The sequence below is a fragment of the Dendrobates tinctorius genome, unplaced genomic scaffold (assembly GCF_039654945.1).
Source record: "Dendrobates tinctorius isolate UK_male_01 unplaced genomic scaffold, ASM3965494v1 ptg000158l, whole genome shotgun sequence".
In the NCBI taxonomy this organism is placed as follows: Eukaryota; Metazoa; Chordata; class Amphibia; order Anura; family Dendrobatidae; genus Dendrobates; species Dendrobates tinctorius.
The window spans coordinates 39,894,472-39,916,508 of record NW_027361825.1 but is presented as its reverse complement, the minus strand read 5'-3'; positions in this window follow the sequence as shown (position 1 = coordinate 39,916,508).

Genomic DNA, 22,037 nt, shown 5'->3' with positions numbered 1-22,037 from the left:
AGCTGTAGTCCCAGGGCAGGGGTAGAAGATGTTGAGGTAGATGGTGTAATGTTTAGGCACAGATATGTAGCAGTGCTGAAGGGGTTGGCGCAGGAAGAAGGCAATGACACAGCTGAATGCAGTTCCAGTGCTTTACTCATGTTTCTGGCATAGACAGGTGCCCGTTTCAGTGCCGTGTTCTTCAGGTGAGGGGCTCAGCCAACTCCCAGGCAAATAGAATGCACCCTTCCAGCACTCCCTTCTGTGTGCCTTTTCTGTACATCTCCTTACTAGCGCTAATCTGAAGTACTTGTAGTTATGAATTACACTCAAGTTCCTCTTTCTTGCTGTTACTTAGAACTCCACTCACATGACTGGCAGCTGTAGCCTACTTCGGGGACTCCTTACAATCACGTCCTGTCACTGCTGTGTCGTCGAGTCTTAGGTGGGAATAAAGTGGTCACAACTTCTATTCCTCCGGTTTCTGCTGTAAGAGCATTAGTGTCACACACAGCCTCGGATACCGGCGCCCGGCCTATGGTGCATTAAACTTAGGAAAGGGCTCTGCTCTAGCTCCATTCCCAGTTCTCTCCTCCTCCCGTTCCATCCTTTTCTTTCTTTCTTCTGAAGAACTGATCTTTCTCTTTCTCTCTTTGCCAGCAGCTCCAGCTCACAGGAGGCTGCTGCAAATCTTTCCTTTCACTCCATCCCTCTCTGGGGATTCTGCCCTAACTTCCTGTCAGCTTTCCCCTCTTAGTGCAATCTAAGCTTCACCCACCTCCCAGCACCATTCATGAACCAAGCAGGGGCCATAGAGAGTGCTCTGCTGTTCTAAGGTTTCCGTGCTGGGTGCAGGTGCTGGAGTCTGGTCAGGTGTCACCATCTTACCTGAGTAGTGAGGCACCACACCTCAGGAGGAGGTGCAGTACCTCTGTGGCGACTAAACCCTCAGGGGTGCCACATATACACTAGCAAAATCAGGTCGTAAGTGTCAATCCCGTACCCGATCCCTCTTATGTGGCACGTGCACTGTACTCACGGACACAGAGTGTATGGCACCTTGCTCTCTGGTATTCACTGGCACACTGCACTTCTCTCTGGCTCTCTAGTCCCCGCTGTCGGCAGGGAAATTAACGGGCGCTGGCCTGCACAATAACGGTGCCTGCAGGACGGAGCACTCCTCTCTCTGGCTGCTGCTGAGCACCGGTACTCTGTGGAGGGGACGGGGCGCGCCGCTCACCCCATGCCCCGGGTTGGCGCCAAGCTCTCCGCTGCTGCGCGCGCCTTTTCTTTTATAGAACCTCCCCTCTCTAAGCAGAGGTGTATGTAGGCTCTCTGGCACCCGGGGCAAAAATTTGGTTCGGCGCCCCCCCCCAGCACACATGCAATTTGGACACTTAGTCATGTACCCACGAGCTGCTCTCCCTATTGCTCTCAATGTTCAGTGAAAAACTCAGAGAAACAGGAAGAGAAGCTCGTTGTCACAGGACCATAAGTATGAAAATCGCATATGAGTGAAGTGTCCATGATGTGATCACTGCTGGAACCTGCAGCGCTGAATCCTGACATTGCAGGCTTCTGAATTCTCACAACGAATGCACTGCACACATTTAGGATTCTCCCTTGCCGATGTACATGTCAGCACACATATGTGATTTATATGCTTCTGGTCTCATTCCGACTAGAAGTGCCCAGCCTCGCTCTGTTCATTTTCATTGAGTGAGGCCACGCATGTCTAGTCAGCATGTGACTGCATGTATGTAAATTACCAGCACGAGAGAATCCTAACAGCGTTCAGTGAGCACTGTGAGAATTCAGAAGTCTGCAGTCACATAGAATGACTGCAGACTCAGCACAAACCTGGACAACCCCTTTAATTTTCCTAACATAAATAAAAACATGAGAATAAGTCAGTATCACAAATAACATTTACATCCAGGTAACTTATAGATGTCGTCGTCTCTGGAGTCGTTCTCCGTCTTTTCTTCTTCTTGTCCAGACCCCATGATGAGTTTTCTCACCCAAATCTCGACTCTGCAGACTTCCATCTTCTCCAGTCTTCTGCAGCAAATCTCTACACGATCCCCTTAAAGATAGCAGTGTCATTATAATGCTCCTAAATAAAAATATCTGCAATATACTGTCGCCTCACACTATTCCCCTCCCTCCTCATACTGTCTCCTCTAACATCCCCCTGTTCACCATACTGTCTCCTCATATATTTACCCCCTCACTCTCTATACTGTCTGCTCACACTTATCCCTGACTCCCCATATTGTCTGTGCATATCCGATCACCCTCATTCCCCATACTGTGTCCACATACATTTTTGCCATCGCTACTCACTATGTCCACATGCATTCACCCGTTCGCTCCCCATACTGTCTGCACCCATCTCCCATACTGTTTCCTCATACATGCCCTCATACATACATACTCTTCATTTTGTGTCCTCAAATCTCTCAACACATTAAATCCCCCATCCCCACTCAAAATACCCCACACACATTAAATCCCCCATCCCCACTCCAAATACCCAAACACATTAAATAACCCCCCATCCCCACTCTAAATTCCTCCCACACAACTCATTAAATAGCCCCGTCTCTACTCCAAATCTCCCCACACATTAAGTATCCCGCATCCCCACTCCAAATCCCCCCCACACATTATGCACACCCCCACTCTAAATCCCCCACACATAAAGTAACCCACATCCCCACTCTAAATCCCCCACACATTATGTACACCCCCACTCCAAATCCCCCCACACAAAGTAACCCCCCATCCCCACTCCAAATCCCCACACATTATGCACACCCCCACTCCAAATCCCCCCACACATAAAGTAACCCCCCATCCCCACTCCAAATACCCCACACATTATGTACACCCCCACTCCAAATCCCCTCACACATAAAGTAACCCTCCATCCCCACTCCAAATCCTCCCAAACATTATGTACACCCCCCCTCCAAATCCCCCCACACATTATGTACACCCCTCCTCTTCCTCTTCTCCAAATCCCCCTCCTCTTCTCCAAATCCCCCTCCTCCTTCTCGTCTCCAAATCCCCCCTCCTCCTCTTCTCCAAATCCCTCCTCCTTCTCTCTAAATCCCCCTCCTCCTCTCCTAATCCCCCCTTCTCCTCCTCCCCTCCAAATCCCCTCCCCTCCTACTCTTCTCCAAATCCCCGTCCCCCCTCCTCTTCTCCAAATCCCCCTCCTCCTCTTCTCCAAATCCCCCCTCCTACTCCTCTTCTCCAAATCCACCTCCTCTTCCTCTCCAAATCCCCCTTCCTACTCCTTCTCTCCAAATCCCCTCCCCTCCTACTCTTCTCCAAATCCCCCTCCTCCTCGTCTCCAAATCAAACCTTCTCCTCCTCTTCTCCAAATCTCACTCACATCTCCCATTTTCGGTGGTTCCACATTGAAGCACACTTACCACCAGTGTTCACTCTGGGAACCGATGAGTGACGTCAGCAGCGTGATCACATGACCTGATCACGCTGCTGACGTCGCTCTGGCCCGGCGGTCAGAGCTTCAATTGTGCTGACGTCTGTATAGACGCCAGTACAATTGTTCCCTGGGAGCTTCCCTGAGCCAGCTGTCAGCTTGACAGACGGCGCAGAGAACAGCCGACTCACAGGACGGAGGGCGGCAGAATGCATCCGCTGGGGGGAGACAGTGCGGACTTCTGCAGCGGTCCGATTGCGCCCCCCTGCCAGCTGCTCCTGGAGCAAATACCCCGGCTGACCCCCAGATACGCCTCTGTTTCCGAGTCAAGAGGTTGGTCTAGCTTCTTATTTCTTCCCCCCAGGCAACAGGGAATGCAGCCTCAACAGTTCCGGACCCAGCACGCAGCTACCCGCGGTCCGGTCGTCCCCTTTGCACTCATAATCACCAGCTCCAAGTGCTGAGAATTCTTACAGCGAGGAAGGTCTGGGAGGATTCAGAAGTATGCAGTCTCATAGAATCACATAGTCATTGCAGACTTTAACTTCAAGATTGGACAACTATTTTATCCAAAACCACTGCACTAAGACCAATATTACCACTATACACTGACCAGATAATGGTGAGGTCAGTTTTACCCCTGTGCTCTGCAAACCATATATGTGTACATTGTGCAGGTTCTCACCTGTGATGTCTCCCTGATTGTTGTCATTCATTTTCCCTTTTCCTTTGCATTCTGTCCATACCACCATGACCTTTTATTCCATCCATAACTTGTCCCTGTAAAATGTAACACACAGGCATTTTCACTTTCCTGATTATCCAGGACCCTCCTCACATTCTACCTCTACACAAATCACAACTTGTTATGCCTCATAATAATTCCTTAGTGCCTCCATTAATAATGCTCCCCCTTGACATCTTATAATAATGATCCTGTACCTTCTTATAATAATAAAAATATCCCCTGTGCTTTCTTATATTAATAATAATAATGATGCCTTGCTTCCCCCATTGTACCTCCTTATAAGGCCGGCGTCACACTAGCAATGAATACGGGTGAGTGCAATGCAATAAAACATCGCATAGCACTCGGGCCAGTATTCATCTATGGGGCAGCTCCCATCACCATTTTTTTTCTCACCAGTATTCCACATGCAAGTGAAATTGCAGCATGCTATAAGTCTATGGGTGCGAGTGAGACAACTCACATCACTTGGATATCATCCGAGTGCTGTTCGCTATACGCTGACCCCAGCAATGGAGGAGATGGAGAAATTAGTTCCTCCGCCTCCTCCACAGCTGTTCTCCGATCCGCTCTGTGCGAGATGCTCGGAGCACAGTCGCATGACACTCGGCTCCCACTCGCAGTAGAGCAGGAGCCGAGGGTCATTAGCATATCGCATCTGATGCTCTCGCATTGGATGTCATACGCTAGGGTGACTCCGGCCTAATAATTACCCTCGGTGCCATTTTATTGTAATAATGCTCCTGAGTAGGGGCGTACATAGAAATACCAAGTGGCCCATAGAAAAAGTCCTATTACATCATAGTCAAAGAGGAGCAAATCTCCCAGCTTTTTACCGTATTGAAGCCCCTAAGTGGTCTGACTCAATTTGATACCGCTTTCAAGACCTGCGTAAAGTATTATGCCCCCACAAAATATGATGATGTGGTGCCCCTGAGGGTTCAGTCGCCACAGAGGTACTGCACCTCCTCGTGAGGTGTGGTACCCCACTATCCAGGTAAGGTGGAGACACCTGACCACACTCCAACACCTGCACCCAGCACAGACACTTTAGAATAGCGGAGCACCCTGTAAGGCTACTTTCACACATCAGGTTTTCGGCGTCAGGCGCGATCCGGCGTCGTGCCGGAATGCCGGATCCGGCAAATGTTTTGTAACACCTGATGTGCCGGATCCGGTTTTCTGCCGGATCCGTCTTGTTCTTGACAGACAAAACCGGATCCGTCTCATCCGGTTCATCCGTTTTTCTATCCGATTACGCCGGATCTGGATTTTAAAATTGACCCTTGTGGCCTTCCGAACGGGATTGGCTACTGGAAAACTATATATAGCATGTTCCTGCAGCCCTTCTTTGACAGGTTGTAGAGGAGAAAGTGCAGGTTGGAGAGAAGAGCAAGTTACTGGCGAAGATGGATGTTGTCATTGGAAATATTACCACTAGAAGTTCTGTGACGGTTTCAGTAATGAGGGACAATTTTGCACTATACTTTGTCACCTCAAGGCAGAGTACACTGGCAGGATGACAGAGTGTGAAAGATTTGTGCCCTAACCAAACTTGTGTACCTTCTGGACCAACAGTATATACCTTTGCCAACCAAAGTTGGCTATATTGTCATGGTCTTACTATTTTTAGCTTTAGGCCACAGGTGTGTACCTGGTTGTGTTTTATGCAAAGTATTTCACCTTTTAACAAAAGTTGTGTACATTGTTAGGAAATCACCAACAATAAACACAACTTTTCAGGTGAAATACTTTGCTTCAAACACAACCAGGAACACAACTGTGGCAAAAAGCTAAAATTTACCCACAGTTATATACAGTGGGGAAAAAAAGTATTTAGTCAGTCAGCAATAGTGCAAGTTCCACCACTTAAAAAGATGAGAGGCGTCTGTAATTTACATCATAGGTAGACCTCAACTATGGGAGACAAACTGAGAAAAAAAAATCCAGAAAATCACATTGTCTGGTTTTTTTTTCATTTTATTTGCATATTATGGTGGAAAATAAGTATTTGGTCAGAAACAAAATTTCATCTCGATACTTTGTGATATATCCTTTGTTGGCAATGACAGAGGTCAAACGTTTTCTGTAAGTCTTCACAAGGTTGCCACACACTGTTGTTGGTATGTTGGCCCATTCCTCCATGCAGATCTCCTCTAGAGCAGTGATGTTTTTGGCTTTTCGCTTGGCAACACGGACTTTCAACTCCCTCCAAAGGTTTTCTATAGAGTTGAGATCTGGAGACTGGCTAGGCCACTCCAGGACCTTGAAATGCTTCTTACGAAGCCACTCCTTCGTTGCCCTGGCGGTGTGCTTTGGATCATTGTCATGTTGAAAGACCCAGCCACGTTTCATCTTCAATGCCCTTGCTGATGGAAGGAGGTTTGCACTCAAAATCTCACGATACATGGCCCCATTCATTCTTTCATGTACCCGGATCAGTCGTCCTGGCCCCTTTGCAGAGAAACAGCCCCAAAGCATGATGTTTCCACCACCATGCTTTACAGTAGGTATGGTGTTTGATGGATGCAACTCAGTATTCTTTTTCCTCCAAACACGACAAGTTGTGTTTCTACCAAACAGTTCCAGTTTGGTTTCATCAGACCATAGGACATTCTCCCAAAACTCCTCTGGATCATCCAAATGCTCTCTAGCAAACTTCAGACGGGCCCGGACATGTACAGGCTTAAGCAGTGGGACACGTCTGGCACTGCAGGATCTGAGTCCATGGTGGCGTAGTGTGTTACTTATGGTAGGCCTTGTTACATTGGTCCCAGCTCTCTGCAGTTCATTCACTAGGTCCCCCCGCGTGGTTCTGGGATTTTTGCTCACCGTTCTTGTGATCATTCTGACCCCACGGGGTGGGATTTTGCGTGGAGCACCAGATCGAGGGAGATTATCAGTGGTCTTGTATGTCTTCCATTTTCTAATTATTGCTCCCACAGTTTATTTCTTCACTCCAAGCTGGTTGGCTATTGCAGATTCAGTCTTCCCAGCCTGGTGCAGGGCTACAATTTTGTTTCTGGTGTCCTTTGACAGCTCTTTGGTCTTCACCATAGTGGAGTTTGCAGTCAGACTGTTTGAGGGTGTGCACAGGTGTCTTTTTATACTGATAACAAGTTTAAACAGGTGCCATTACTACAGGTAATGAGTGGAGGAAAGAGGAGACTCTTAAAGAAGAAGTTACAGGTCTGTGAGAGCCAGAAATCTTGATTGCTTGTTTCTGACCAAATACTTATTTTCCACCATAATATGCAAATAAAATGAAAAAAAAACAGACAATGTGATTTTCTGGATTTTTTTTTCTCAGTTTGTCTCCCATAGTTGAGGTCTACCTATGATGTAAATTACAGACGCCTCTCATCTTTTTAAGTGGTGGAACTTGCACTATTGCTGACTGACTAAATACTTTTTTTCCCCACAGTACCTGGTTTTGAATACCTTTTTACCTTTTAAATACCCTGTATTTAACCTTTTTTTTAAACATATTTCGCCGCAGAAAGAAATGACAGACAACCAGTGTAAACAATAATTTAACTTTTATTTAAAATATTTTTTTTTTGTAAACTGTTTTTAAAGTTAAAAAAACTTTTTTAATAAAGGTTTGAAACCAACAGGACATTTTTATTACAAAACACATCATAAATCTGTGTAGTGTGGGGTGGAAATACTGCTGGAGGGGCTGCGGGACACTTCGACAATGGGAGTGTGGAGAGAGGACTGGGATCGTGGTGGGGAAGGAACAGTTAGAGGTGATGGTGTGGAAAAAGCTACAGAATGGGTGGATATGTGGGAGGCAGAAGAGGTGGTGGGCGGTGGAGTGGAGGGTTGGGCAGGGACTGTAGGAGCAGATGATGTTGATGGAAAGTTGTATGGGGAAGGAGTTTGGTACGGGGAAGGAGTTTGGTATGGGGCAGGTTGCTGGAAGTGGGGAGATGTCTGGTACTGGGGAGGTTGCTGGTACTGGGAAGGTTGCTGGTACTGGTGAGGTTGCTGGTATGTAATAGGAGGGGGAGGATGGAAAGTGGCTGGAGGGGGTGCAGATGTAATAGGAGGGGGAGGATGGAAAGTGGCTGGAGGGGGTGCAGATGTAATAGGAGGGGGAGGATGGAAAGTGGCTGGAGGGGGTGCAGGTGGAGGAACTACAGTGGTGGGAGGTGGAGGTTGGGAGGTAACCTGCTGTAGAGCACCGTGGCACGAATGCATTACATGCATCTGCTGGGTAGGAGATAGTGTTGCCATGCGCTCCACAACAGACCTGAAAAAGGTGTGGTTTGGCGAAGATCTTGCTTCTGAATGCATGGTTTGCAGAAGTGTCTTCACCTCCAGAATGCTGGAGTTGATCTGCTGAAAGCCTGCGGAGATTTGCTCTGACAAGACTTTTAGACAGTTCTGGAAAGATGCATTCAGATGCAAGAACTCTGGCGCATAACTCTTTTCCTGACCCCTCTGCCGCTGCCGCCCAGTACCCGCAGGTGTACTAGAGGTGGCAGGGGCAGAAGGGTGGGGTAAAGGGAAAGCGATCTCCTCACCAGCAGCTTCATGTAATGTAGGCGGCCACGATGCTCCTGTGCTGGTGGATGGGACAGATGGGTCGAATGTGTGGGAAGGCTGGGAAGGTGCAGATGTACCGGGGCGGTCGAAGTGTCCCTCGGTGCCGGTCTCCTCAGGGATCGCCTCAGAAGGGTCCAATCGTGCAGGCTCCCGAGTGCTGCTCACCGTGCTGTGGAATAAAGAGAAAAAAAAACAATTAAAATACTGACATGGTATGGCCCTGGCTGAAAAAAAAAAGTTACATCTAACATTTTTTTTCACATGTGGTGTGTAATATTTACCTTCTAGTGACCATTGTTTCCCGGAGGAACGACAGGGCTTGTGCGTACTTGTACTTGCTCCTGCGTCCTCCAGATCCACTCGGGGCCCGCATCTCTTTATTGAACTCCTTCTTGAAACGATCCCTCACAGACTGCCACCGATTCACAATTCTGTTCCCTGAAACGAGAAAGAGTGGTTAGTATACAACATCAGTGTTTCACAAACTCCAGTCCTCATGGTCCCCAGGGGTCATGTTTTCAGGATTTCCATAGTAAATAGAAATCCTGAACACATGATCCGTGGGGACCACGAGGACTGGAGTTCGGGAAACACTGGTTTACATCAAGCAACCGGTACTGTATATACTTACGCTCTTTAATCTGGGCCCGAACATCGAGGTCCTCCCAGCGGCCCACAAGGAGCAAACAGATTTCCTCCCAGAGTCGTCGGGTAACGATAAGGTCAGCGTGGCGGCGGTCAGCCATATTCCAGAGCGGCTCCCTTTCTCTGACGAGATCGATGAGGTGGTCCACATCGCGTCCTCCATCCTCACCGTCAGAGTCGGGAGCACGCTGTGAAGGCTGTTAAAGAAAAAGACAAAAATAACATAATTAGCCTCCACAAAAGAAATGAAATAAAAAGTGCAAAAAAACAAAGCAAAAATATTTATACTTACACGCTGGTGACCGCCGCGTTGCTGTCGCCGACGACCCTGGGAGGCACTGCGAGGACCTCTTGGCCGAGCACCAGATTGGGAAGACTAGAGAAGAAAACAAAAAATGTTATGTCTTTGGATGTAGGCATTTGTTTGCTGTGTGTGGTCTGCAGAACATTGTTTTCTATGTGTTGTGTGTAGTGTGATGTTGTGTTTCTGCGTTTGATGCAAAAAACTTACCAATTGTGAGCCCACTCCAAGTGTCTGTCCACCCCTTCCTTCTTCTTCTGGGAGCTCCTCTTCATCTTGTGAATCCTGTTTTGAAATAAAAGGCAATGAATAGACATATATTACAGAGATGATGGATTTTGGAAATAAAAACTTACCGTCAAACGCTGACGATGCGAGGGAGGGCTCCCAGAAGATGATGTGCTGTCTTCCTGGTGGCCACACTCCATGCCTGTGGGTGGTGTTCCAGCTGCTGCCATTGCTGCTGCTGCTGCATCTATTGGGCGGCTGTTGAATAAAGAGAAACAAAGGGCCAATGAATATCTTGATATTCAATAGCCCTAGTTTGGAGGAATGGGGGATTTGATAATTACCGTCTCTCATCTGCTGCTGGCCTCCCCTCCTCAGCATGTTCCATTTGCTGCTCCATTTGGGGTGGTGGTGGTGCTGATGGTGCTGCAGTGGTCTCCTGCCTTCTCCTGCTGCGCTTGGTTGCTTTCTTGGGTGGCATGTTGGGTGTGGCTGTGGGTCCCACTGTCTTGCTTGTATATATGTCTTGTGGGCAGAGCTACTGAGCATGCTCAGACCAAAAAAACCGGATCCGGCCACCGGATCCGGCTTTCGCCAGATCAGGCGCATTGCGGCGCTCATAGGCTTTCATTGTGTGAAAAAGCCGGACGCGCCGGATCCGGCGTGTCCGGCTTTTTCGCCGGAGACAAAAAACGTTACAGTAGCCGTTTTTTCCAGACGCCGGATCGCGACACATTGCCGGATCCGGCGAAAACCGGATGAAACGCATGGCCATCCGGCGCGATCCGGCGCAAATGCAAGTCAATGGGGGGGAACCGGATCCGGCATTGCATTTCGCCGGATCCGGTTTCTGTCAAAAGCGCCGGATCGCGCCTAACGGCGAAAACCTGATGTGTGAAAGAGGCCTTAGTCAGCTGCTTTGGTTCATGAAGGGTGCTGGGGGAATCGGGTGGAGCTTAGACTGCACAAGAGAGGGAAGAAGGTTGGGAAGGGGTCAGTTGGTGAGAGAAGATCCCCAGAGAGGGATGGAGCGGAAGGAAGTTCAGCAGCAGACTGTTCGGAGTCGGAGCTGTTGGCACGGGAAAGAGCAAGAGAAAGCCTAATTCTTCAGAAGGAAGATAGATTAGTACGGAACGTGGGGAGAAGAGAACTGAGGACAAGGGTGAGAGCAGAGCCCTTCCTTAAGTTAGGGCGCATGGTTTGGAGTCCGGTATCTGAAGTTGTATGGATGCTGATGGTCCTGCAGCAGAAACCGGAGGAATAGAAGTTGTCACCACTTTATTCCCACCTAAGACTCGGGGGCACAATAGCAACGTGTGTGAGCCGGGACCTGATAGTAGGAAGTCCCTGAAATGGGCTACAGCTCCGCCTGTGGGGAGCTTCATCATCATTGCTGCACCACACCATCTGTCCCAGAGAAGCAACCCTGCAGCGCTGGTCAAACTGACCAGAAACCCCAGGTGGCGTCACGAATCATCTCAATAACTTTATCCCCATTACTCTACCCCTTCTACATTGACTGCCTGAGGCCACGGACCGGGTCACTGCCACTGTGACATCTCCCATTGAAATCAACGGGCCCGGCACCGAGTACCCCACGGCCTCTTTGGGCGAGTCAATTTTTGGCATCACGAACAGGATGACGAAGCCCGGTACCACCGGGTCCTGTGTGCTGAAGATTTATTACATTGGATATTGCTGAAAATGTGCAAAATAACCAAAATGATAGACTGTAAAATGGACTCTCAAAATGGCCGCCGAAGCGGTGAAGGGCTTGACAACATGGGTGGCCCTAAGAAAAGAGCGCAAACTGTCCTGGGCCTCCCCTGCCTGAACTTCTATGCAACAGCAACATGGCCCACCCCCAGAGGGGTCCGTATACTGGCTTAGTTTGGAGAAAGAGGAAGGAGGCGCCGCCCCAGGACGGAGGAGCAGAGCTGTGAGGTGGGAAGGGAGCCCATAGAGAAGCCAGAACACCAGGCCGCCATGATGGAGGAAGGACGGAGACCTGAAGAGCGCGAGGAAGGCGAGTTTGCCTTCCCCAGCGCACTAGTTGAAGGCTCCGGCCCTGCTTCCGTGATGGACCATCAGCAATTAGAAGAGGAGATCGCTTTGCTGAACCGCAGTCTGCGGCTGAAGCAGGAGGCTCTTCGGACCTTGGATCGGCAGCGCACCCAGGAGGTGCCTGCAGAAACGGTACCTCCACCACCAGTACCCGCCGTCGCTGCATCAGTTCTCCCACAGGCAGCCCCGGTGAGACCCACAGCCGCTGCAATGCCATCGGCAGCACCCGCCATCACCTCCACGCCGCTACCGCCGCTGGGCGCTGCCTGCCAGGAGGAGTTACCTGAGGGCCCGGGAGCCGACTATGAAGCAGAGACTGTGTTCCTGCCCGGACCTGGCGCGGCCACGCAGGTCCCACCAAAGGCCTCAGCAGACCCCGAGCCAGCAACCGCTCCACCCCAGTCGCCGCCCGCTGACCAGGCAGCTCCAGCAATCTCCGCTGCCACCCGCTGCCGCTCAGTGCCTGCACTGGAGCCAAAACATCACCAGGGAATGGTATCCTAGAACCCGCTCCTATACCCACGCTACCGTCCACCGCGTGCAATAGGCCGGTGCTCCTCATGGAACAAATGGAGGAGTTGTGTTATCAATTCTAAGACACTAAGCTGACCACAATGGAGAAGTGGAAAATGTCCCTGCGGAAAGGAGAGCATTTAGTGAAGCCGTGTCCCCTCCGGCAACCTCTGATCTCCACGGAGGAGAAAGCTGATAACAAGATGACACCACTGGCAGATACGGCCGCAGCATCAACGGCCTGTTCGTTAACCCCTTCGGTACCACCAACTGTAATGTCGATATCTACTGCATTATCTAAAACTACAGTTCAATGCAACCCTAAAGTGCAGGAACAAGCTACCCAACCCTTGGTAGTGGAACCTGAACTGCTGATGGGTGTTACCTTGCATCACGGATTTCCCCTACTAGAGATTCGTCATCCCCACCATGCAAGCGACAAAAACCTGATGCTTAAGGCAATGCTAATCAGGAGGACTGAACTGTTACCCAGGAGGGTATGGGCACAGTTGTGCCCTCATTGTGTTTGTTTTCTGTAGTTTTGCCTCCATTTGGCACCAGTTTGTTGAAAGTTTAAAAGCTTGAGCGATCATGAACTTGGAGTGATGCAAAAACTTTTCCTGTATATAGTTTGCGCTAGAGTTGAGCGAAGCGGGTCGGTCAAATTCAAAAATAGACGACTTTAGCTAAAGTCGGGTTTCGCCGATTGAAACTCGACCATAGCGTGAGGTCGGCCATGAGGTCGCCGATCAGAGCGCCAAAGTCGCGTTTCAAATACTGCTTCCAGCGCCTTTTCTCAGCCAATGAAGGTGGACTCACACTGTGGGCAACGCGATGACATGGGCAGCGGCCACCACCATCTTAGAGAATGGCATTGAAGTGATTGGCTGGCTTTGTGTGGCATCACAGTGGGTATAAAAGGCTGTGACCGCCGACCGCCATCTTACTTCTGCCGATCTTAGAATAGGGAGAGGTGCTGCTGCTGATTCTGAACAGAGAGAGCGTTAGGCAGGGTAGAAGAAAAAAAAACTGATTCTGCTGATAGCACTTTTCACTGTACAGTTAGTGTGCAGTGAAAGGGGAGGATTTTTGTTGTGTGCAGCAGCGCTGGTGGTGATTAGGCTGCCTTTTAAGGCTACCTGCTAGCTGCATTGCGGTGTGCACACTACTGTTCAAACTGCTTTTTTCAAAGCACTCCAACTTTTATTATTTTGTCCTGGTGAGTTACTGAGCGTTCATTTTTTCACACACCGTATAGCGGTGTACGCTCCTCACACACTACTGTGTACCGGCTGTTATCACGGACAAATAGAAGCTATCTGTGTGTGACTCTGGAAAAAAAAGCTGAGTAGTTTTTCCATTTTTCCAGACCTACACCTTAGAGGCTGTCCGCTTTTCAAACAGTTTTGTATATCTGCTGTTTGATAATGGTCAAAACTAGACAGAGACAGCGTGTGTCAGTCACTATATAAAGAGACGGAGATTGACAATTTTCCATACAGACACCGTATAGCGGTGTATGCTTGTCACACACTACCGTGTACTGCCTTGTATCACGGACAAATAGAAGCTATCTGTGTGTGACTCTGGAAAAAAAAGTCGAGGAGTTTTTCCTTTTTTCCAGACCTACACCTTAGAGTGCTGTCCGCTTTTCAAATAGTTTCGCATATCTGCTGTTTGATAATGGTCAAAACTAGACAGTCCCTATACAAATAGAAGGAGATTATCAATTTTCCATATAGACACCGTATAGAGCTGTCTGATTCTCAAACAGTATTGTATATCTGCTGTTCGCATTACAATCACATCTATACAGAGTCAGCGTGTGTGTGTGACACTCTGTAAATACATATACATGATTAAGAGTGCTTAGCCACTCGAAACGCGTAGATCGATCGCATGCCTTGTAACTCATGCTGGCTTTTAAACCTCATTTCTATTGAGTGAATAAAGAATATTTTTCACTACATCGTGGAGCTGGACAAAGTGTTTTCTCATTGCCTTGGATTGTGCGCATTGACACAGCGGTCTCGTGCTCCGATGTTGGAATGCTATGTCTGGTGAGCTGGATTTGTATCCTGATTTATAGATTTCAATTGTACCCTATAATATATATATTTGCTATCTTTTTATCCAGTACCTTTTTTACAACATTTTTTATTATGGTCAAACCCAGACTGAGTGAGCGTCTGAGGGTGACTCCGGAAATATATACCGAGATTTCAAATTTGACCAACACTGTATACAGCTGTACGGTTGTGTTACATTACCCATTTACAGCTTTTCATATTCTTGTGTAATCCATACTGGGCCTGAGAGCGTTTGTGTCTGCCTCCTGAAATGTATACGGAGATTCAGAATGTGTACACTATACTATATATACCTTGTATCTGGTGATACTGTACTTTTTCACCTTTTCTTTTTATTCGGTAATCCATACTGAGCCTGCCAGCGTCTGTGTATGACTCATGAAATATATACAAAGATTTACTGTTATCCCTAGACTGTATAGAGCTGTACGCTTCTGATACAGTTCCATATATCTGCTGGTATTTTGGGTCAATTTTCTAAAACATGAGGAAGTATGGTGGAAGAGGACATGGACGTGGGCGTGGGGGGCCACCTGGTACTGATGGTGGTGGTGGTGCATCTGCTGGTAGTGTCAAAAACACAATAGCGGCTAAGGCAGGAGGTGTTGAGCCTGCATCATGGTGTAGCTATGGAAGGCGTGTAACGCTCCATTTTCTGGGAGTAGGTAGACTGCTTTTAATGCCGGAGCATCAGGAACTGTTTTTGGCTTACATTGCTGAAACAGTCTCCAGCTCTATCGCCTGCTCTTCTGAAGTTTAAAAAAATTCAAGCACTGTCGTAAGTGTGGGCTTCTGGTCAGGAGCAACCACTTTCCTTGTGTCCTTCACCCACACCAAAAGTGAAGGATGCGGCAGCACACACTTCAGATTACTCCATGGATCTCTTTTCACATACCATGCCTGGGTTAATTAAAAATGGGACCCATCATATACTAGAGCATTCAAAATGGGGGACATCTGACACTGGAGCAACATCCATGAGGCCCATCATATACTGGATCATTCTAAATGGGGCAGATCAGACACTTGAGCAGCATCTATGGGGCACATGATACACTGGAGCATTAGAAATGGGGCCCAATATATATGGAGCATTATTAGGATCCATAAGACACTAGAGCATCATCCATGAGGCCCATCATATACTGGATCATTCCAAATGGGGCAGATCAGACACTGGAGCAGCATCTATTGGGCACATGATACACTGGAGCATTAGAAATGGGGCCCATTATATATGGAGAATTATTAGGGCCCATAAGGCACTGGAGCATCATCCATGAGGCCCATCACATACTGGAGCATTCCAGATTGGGGACATCAAACACTGGAGCAGCATTTACGGGGCCCATTATACACTGGAGCATTAGAAATGGAGCCCATTATATGTGGAGCATTATTTGGGCCCATAACACACTGGAGCATCGTCCATGGGGACCATCATATACTGTAGCATTATATGGAGCTCATCATATACTGTATGGAACATTATATGTGGCCAATTATTCTGTATGGAGAAATATATGGAGCTCATTATTCTGTATGGCGCACAATGTGGTGGCCATAATACTGTATGGAGTACATATATATATATACTGTCCTTTTTTTGAGCTATAGTACAATTTAAAATAGATCAGTCAAGAAGGGGGCTGGGGAAGGGCACAGCCTAGGGGAAGCCCCCCATGACTGCTATGGGCGGGAAGTTTGAACTAGTGTTGTGCCAGTTTGAAATGGTTGGCCGGGACGGGGGCCGGGGGAGGGGTTTAAGGTGGGGGCAGCCTGTATTAGGGAAAAAGTGCGGGAAAAACCGCACTCACCAGCCAGGAGCAGAGGAGAGAAGTCCTACCTGAATCGATGGACGACGAGCAGCAACTTTTCGCCAGGCTGCAGGATGTGGCCAGGTCCAGGAGGGGAGGATGGCTACAGACCCAGCTTTCCTCCCTCCTCAGTGCTGCGGAGGAGGGAACCAGCCGGCGTGGAAGGAGGACCCGTCCCCCCGAAAGGCTGTCACCGGAGGTGTCAGCCCGCAGCAGGCGGCGGCTGCGGAGCCCCTCCAGGGACCCTGCGGGCGGCGCAACAGATGGGGCTGCATCCCCTCCCTGCGCCCGTCCCGGCAGGAATCCACCCAGCCGGCCGGTCAGAGCGGGCGGCAAGCGTGGGGGAGCAGGACAGGAACAGCAGGCCGGACCGGAAGTGACGTCGCGGGCAGGAGCCGAAGAGTCGCGCAGCAGGGAGGAGAGTGAAGGCCGCGGCAGGCCCTCACAGCGGCGAGGCCGGCGCCGGCTGGCGCCGGGCAACACAGCGGCGGGAGGCAGGATCGAGGGCGCCCCCGGGGATGAGGACCGCTCGGGGGCGTCTGCCAGCCAGGGCGCCAGACGTGGCGCGGCGGGCAGGAGGGGGCGTTGCGGCAGCGCCCTGCCTGGCCCCACCGTCAGCAGAAGGACCGGAGGTGAGGCGGGCGGGAGGGTGCCGGATGCTGCCGCCCTGCCTTCCCCCATTGCAGTCCATAGCGTGAGAGCGGCGGTCGGGAGGGGGCAGCACGAGGACGCCCTGCCCGGTCCCAGCAGCATGTGGAGCCCCGACCGATCGGCGGACAGGAGGGGGCTCAGCGGGGACGCCCTGCCTGGTCCCAGCAGCACGTGGAGCCCGGACCGGTCGACGGGCGGGAGGCGACTTAGCGTGGTCGCCCTGCCTGGCCCCTATCCAGCAGACGAGGCATCAGGCACCTGGGGGCATTTATCCGGGTGTCGCCCGGAGGGTGCTACGGACCGGCCAGTCGGGCATGGGTCCAGGGACTGTCACGGGTCCCGCTCAAGGGGGAGTTCTCGGGAGCGGCGGGTATCGCATGCTCGGGTCCCCCCTGGTGACGAGGAGGCCAGGGGCGCGGGCCTGGAGCAGCGGTGCCTGCATCAGGATCTTCGAGGACGTCAGGATTCCGGATTTCCAGCTGGCGGGGACACAGCACCCGCGCAGCTATGTGAGTATGGCTCCATGTCGTGTTTGTCGCCCGCAGGGGCTGTATTGCAGGATGATGGGGGCAGGCAGGGAGATGGTAGGGAGCAGATGGGGCGTAGTGGGCCTAGCGGGGCTGAGGTGCCGGGGCTAAGGGACATTTTGGCGAACATGTCGCAAATATTGAGGAGACTGGAGGGGGGGGGGTAATTGGGGAGGCAGCTCCGTCCCCAGCGGGGGCATGGATAGTGAGTCGCGGTTCGGGCACAGAGTCGGGTGGTGACGTGTTACGCGCGGTAGAATGCGATGAAGGAGCTGCGGCAGGAGTATCTGTTTCAGTGCAGACGGAAACGGATAAGGGGGATAGGATAAAACTGGACGATAGGGCTAAGGGAGAGGTTTATGTGTGCTTTGAGGGGCCGCTGGGGGCCCATTTAAAGAAAGAAGTGAAGGAGAAGATTTGGCGGGACGAGTATGTGGAGATATTTTCATTGCTGCCGTTGGAAAAGTTTAACCTGGATAAGGGGAAGAAGGACGATAGTAAAAAAGAGGAGGAAGAAAAGAGGAGGTGGCGTCTGATCCCGCAGACTTTTGTGAATTGGATGCAGGCATTCGCTATTTTGGCTATTGTCATAGGGGAGAAGTCTCCGGATAATTGTTCTGGCCTTTTTTGTTATTTAGATGCTATCGGGGAGGCGCATCGTATTTATGGGGGCCAGGCGTGGCTGCGATACGACGAGCAGTTTAGGCAGAGGAAGGCGGTACGGCCGGAGATAAAGTGGGATCAAAAGGATATCGGGCTGTGGCTGAAGGTGATGGCCCCAGTGAGGTATGGGCAGTCCTTTCACGGGAGCGGGGGCAGCAGCAGTCAGCAAGCAGGTCAGGGTAGCAGTGCTCAGGCAACCCAGGGAGGAAGAGAGAAGTCGGGAGCGTGCTGGCAATTTAATGACGGGCAGTGCAAGTACGGGGCGGGCTGCAAGTTCAAGCACGTGTGCTCCCACTGCAACGGTAGCTCACACGGCGCTTCCAAATGTTTTAAGAAAGGGAAAGGAAAGCCAAATGTGGGTGCCGGTCAAGGGGGAGAGCCCGGTGAGGGTTCAAGAGATGGCCCCCTTTCTAAGTAGGTACCCGGCTCGGGCAGAGGCCAGCGTGCTTTTGAATGGTTTTGTTGACGGTTTCAGGATTCCACCTCCTGGCCATGTGGTTCCTTTTTCTGTTAAAAATTTGCGGTCGGCAATAATGCATGCGGAGGTAGTAGATGAGAAGTTAAAAAAGGAAGTGGATTTGGGCAGGATGGCCGGTCCGTTCCCCACGGCTCCTGTTGCGGGCGTGATTGTTTCCCCGTTGGGGGTTGTGCCTAAGAGGGAGCCGAATAAGTTTCGTTTGATTCAGCATTTGTCTTATCCAAAAGGCTTGTCAGTTAATGACGGTATCGATAGGGAGTTGTGTTCTGTGGAGTATACCTTTTTTGATACGGCGGTTAAGTGGGTGCGACGTTATGGGTCAGGGGCTTTGTTGGCAAAGACAGACATTGAGTCCGCTTTTCAGTTACTACCGGTTCATGCAGATAGTATCCCGCTGCTGGGATGTTTTTGGAGGGGGAATTTCTACCTCGATAGGTGTTTGCCGATGGGTTGCGCAATTTCTTGTTCCTTGTTTGAGACGTTTAGCACTTTTCTGGAGTGGGTGGTAAGGGATGTTACAGGAATGCAGTCGATCATTCATTATCTGGATGATTTTCTTTTTATTGGCCCCCCGGATTCGCCGTTGTGTAGGAACGCGTTGGCAGGCATGGTTTGGGTGGCGGAGCATTTTGGGGTGCCGCTGGCATCTGAGAAGACGGAAGGCCCTAAGGCTGTTATAAGTTTTTTGGGCATAGTTGTCGATTCGGAGAGGATGGAGTGTCGGTTACCAGAGGACAAGTTGGCATTGTTGAAACAGGAGGTAGACAGGATTTCGAAGTTGCGCAAAGTGACCCTCAAGGAATTACAATCCCTATTGGGGAGATTGAACTTTGCCTGCAGGATCATGCCTATGTGTCGAATTTTTTCTCGTCGTTTGGCTAGCGCGACGGCGGGAGTGAAGGCTCCGCACCATTAAGTTCGCTTGACGAAGGAGCATAGGGACGATTTGATGGTTTGGCAGCGGTTTTTGCGGAATTACAATGGGCGGTCGCTGATGCAGGAGGAGACATTAAGCAATTTTGATTTTGAAATATTTACAGATGCAGCAGGCGGCTTTGGTTACGGCGCCTACTGTAAGGGTAGGTGGAGTGTGGGGCGGTGGCCTCAGGCGTGGAAGTTGTTGGGCCTTACCAAAAACTTGGCACTATTGGAGCTGTTTCCTATCGTGGTAGCTGTTTTGGTGTGGGGTCCCATGTTCGAAAATAGGAGAGTGCGCTTTCATTGCGACAACGCGAGTGTTGTAGCAGTCATTAACAGTTTGTCGGCCTCCTCTCCCCCCGTAGTTAGATTGGTTAGGGTTTTGGTTCTTCGCTGTCTGGATTTGAACGCAGGGATTTCTGCAGTGCATGTGCCCGGGGTTACGAATTCAATAGCAGACTCTTTGTCTCGTTTTCAGTGGGGCCGTTTTCGAGAATTGGCGCCAGGAGCGGATGCCACGGGCGTGGAATGCCCTTCCTTTCTGTGGAAGGTGATTACGGAAGAGCAGGAAGACTGATTCGGGAATCCTTATCGCAGCAGACATGGTCGGCCTACGATTCTTCGTGGCGAGTATGGCAGAGTTGGTTGGCAGAGTGGGGTGGGGTCGAAAGTGATGAGGATAGGATGTTGGCGGTATTGTTTTTAATTGGGAAGGCAGCTGACAGCGGTTGGTCTGCTGCTAAGGTAAACAAGTTTGTAGCGGGTTTAGCTTTCGGTTTCAAGTTGCAAGGGGTGGGGGACGTTACGAAGAGCTTCTTAGTGAGTCAGGCGTTAAAAGGGTTTCGGAGGGGTAACAAAGCCGGGGACAAACGAAGGCCTATTTCGTTTAGTACGTTGGAAGGCTTAGGCAGAGTCCTTGGGGGTATTTGCACGTCAGTTTTTGAGTTGGCCCTGTTTCGGCTGGCTTTTTCTTTGGCCTTTTTTGGGGCAATGCGCATTGGCGAGGTGGTGTCAGGCAGCAGGGTTTCGGCGGGAGGGGTGTTGGCAGAAGATGTGGAATTTTGGGCGGGGGGCATTGTTTTTTGGATTTGGCGTTCAAAAACTGATCAACAGGGTAGGGGCAGACGGGTAGTTTTGGGGCGAGTTGATGGGGCATTAATGTGCCCTAGTGGCTGTTTGGAAGCATATTGGGGCGTATGGGCGGGTAGGACGGGTCCTCTCTTGTGCCATGCGGACGGCACCTATTTGTCTCGGTTCCAGTTCATTGCGGTTTTGAAGAAGGGATTGGTAGAGTTGGGCCTTCCCCAGGACATGTATGGGTCTCATTCATTTAGAATTGGTGCTGCGACCGAAGCGGACAGCCTTGGGTTGGGGGCTGATGCGATTAGGAGAATTGGCAGGTGGCAGTCGGATCGGTATTTACTGTATGTTCGGCGTTAGCTGCGTGGTTTGCATGTCCTCGATGTGTTTTTCCTATATTCTGTTGTGTTTTTTCCAGGTGGTGACCCCTTTCTTGCATGGATATTCGGACACTCTTACGTTTATTGGGGTGCGCTACGAGCCGACGCGAGGCCAGATGGTAGGCAATTGGGCTTTGGGAGGGAGCAGGTGCTGGTCCGTTGGTTGGGTTTCCGAGGAATGGTATGGAGCAGGGTGCTCCTGGAGTTAACCAAGTCCGCTCGCTTGGATAGAACCCCCGACATTATTGTTTTCCATGTGGGGGGCAATGATTTAGGAGTCAGGCCGGTGAGAGAATTAATTAGGGACATACGTTCCGATTTTTTGAGGTTGTGGACATCGTTCCCGAACGTGGTGACGGTATGGTCGGATGTGGTACCCAGACAGAGGTGGAGGCAAGCGAGATCGTTGAAAGGGATTAACAGGGCAAGGGTGAAATTGAATCGCGTGGTGTCGGCGTTTGTGTCCAGGAATGGGGGCATTAGTGTTCGTCACTTTGAATTGGAGACAGGTGCCGGTAATTTTTGGTTGGCCGATGGGGTTCATTTAAATTCTATTGGTATTGATTTATGGGCACTGTCAATACAGGAGGGGATTGAGAGGGCCTTGGTGGTTTTGGGGCACTCACGAGCCTGAGGTGGTCAGGGCTGTTCGTGGTTGGCGGGGGGTGGGGTTCTTGGAGTTGACAGTGATTGGTCGGGGAAGGATTCGGAAGTAACATTCCCGACAGTTTAAAATGGTATGGGGGATCTGGCTTTTGGGTATGGGCTCTGGACGGGGTTTTACCTCGGGAGCTATGGTGGTTGGTCTCCCAGAAGGGGAGTTACGGTGCCCTCGAGCTGGGCTGGACGGCTGGGGGTAACATGGTGGAAATAAGTTTATAGCCAGATCTTTCTAGCTCCAAGAACCCTCCCCTCATAATTTTGAATTATTTAATGTTTATTGTTAA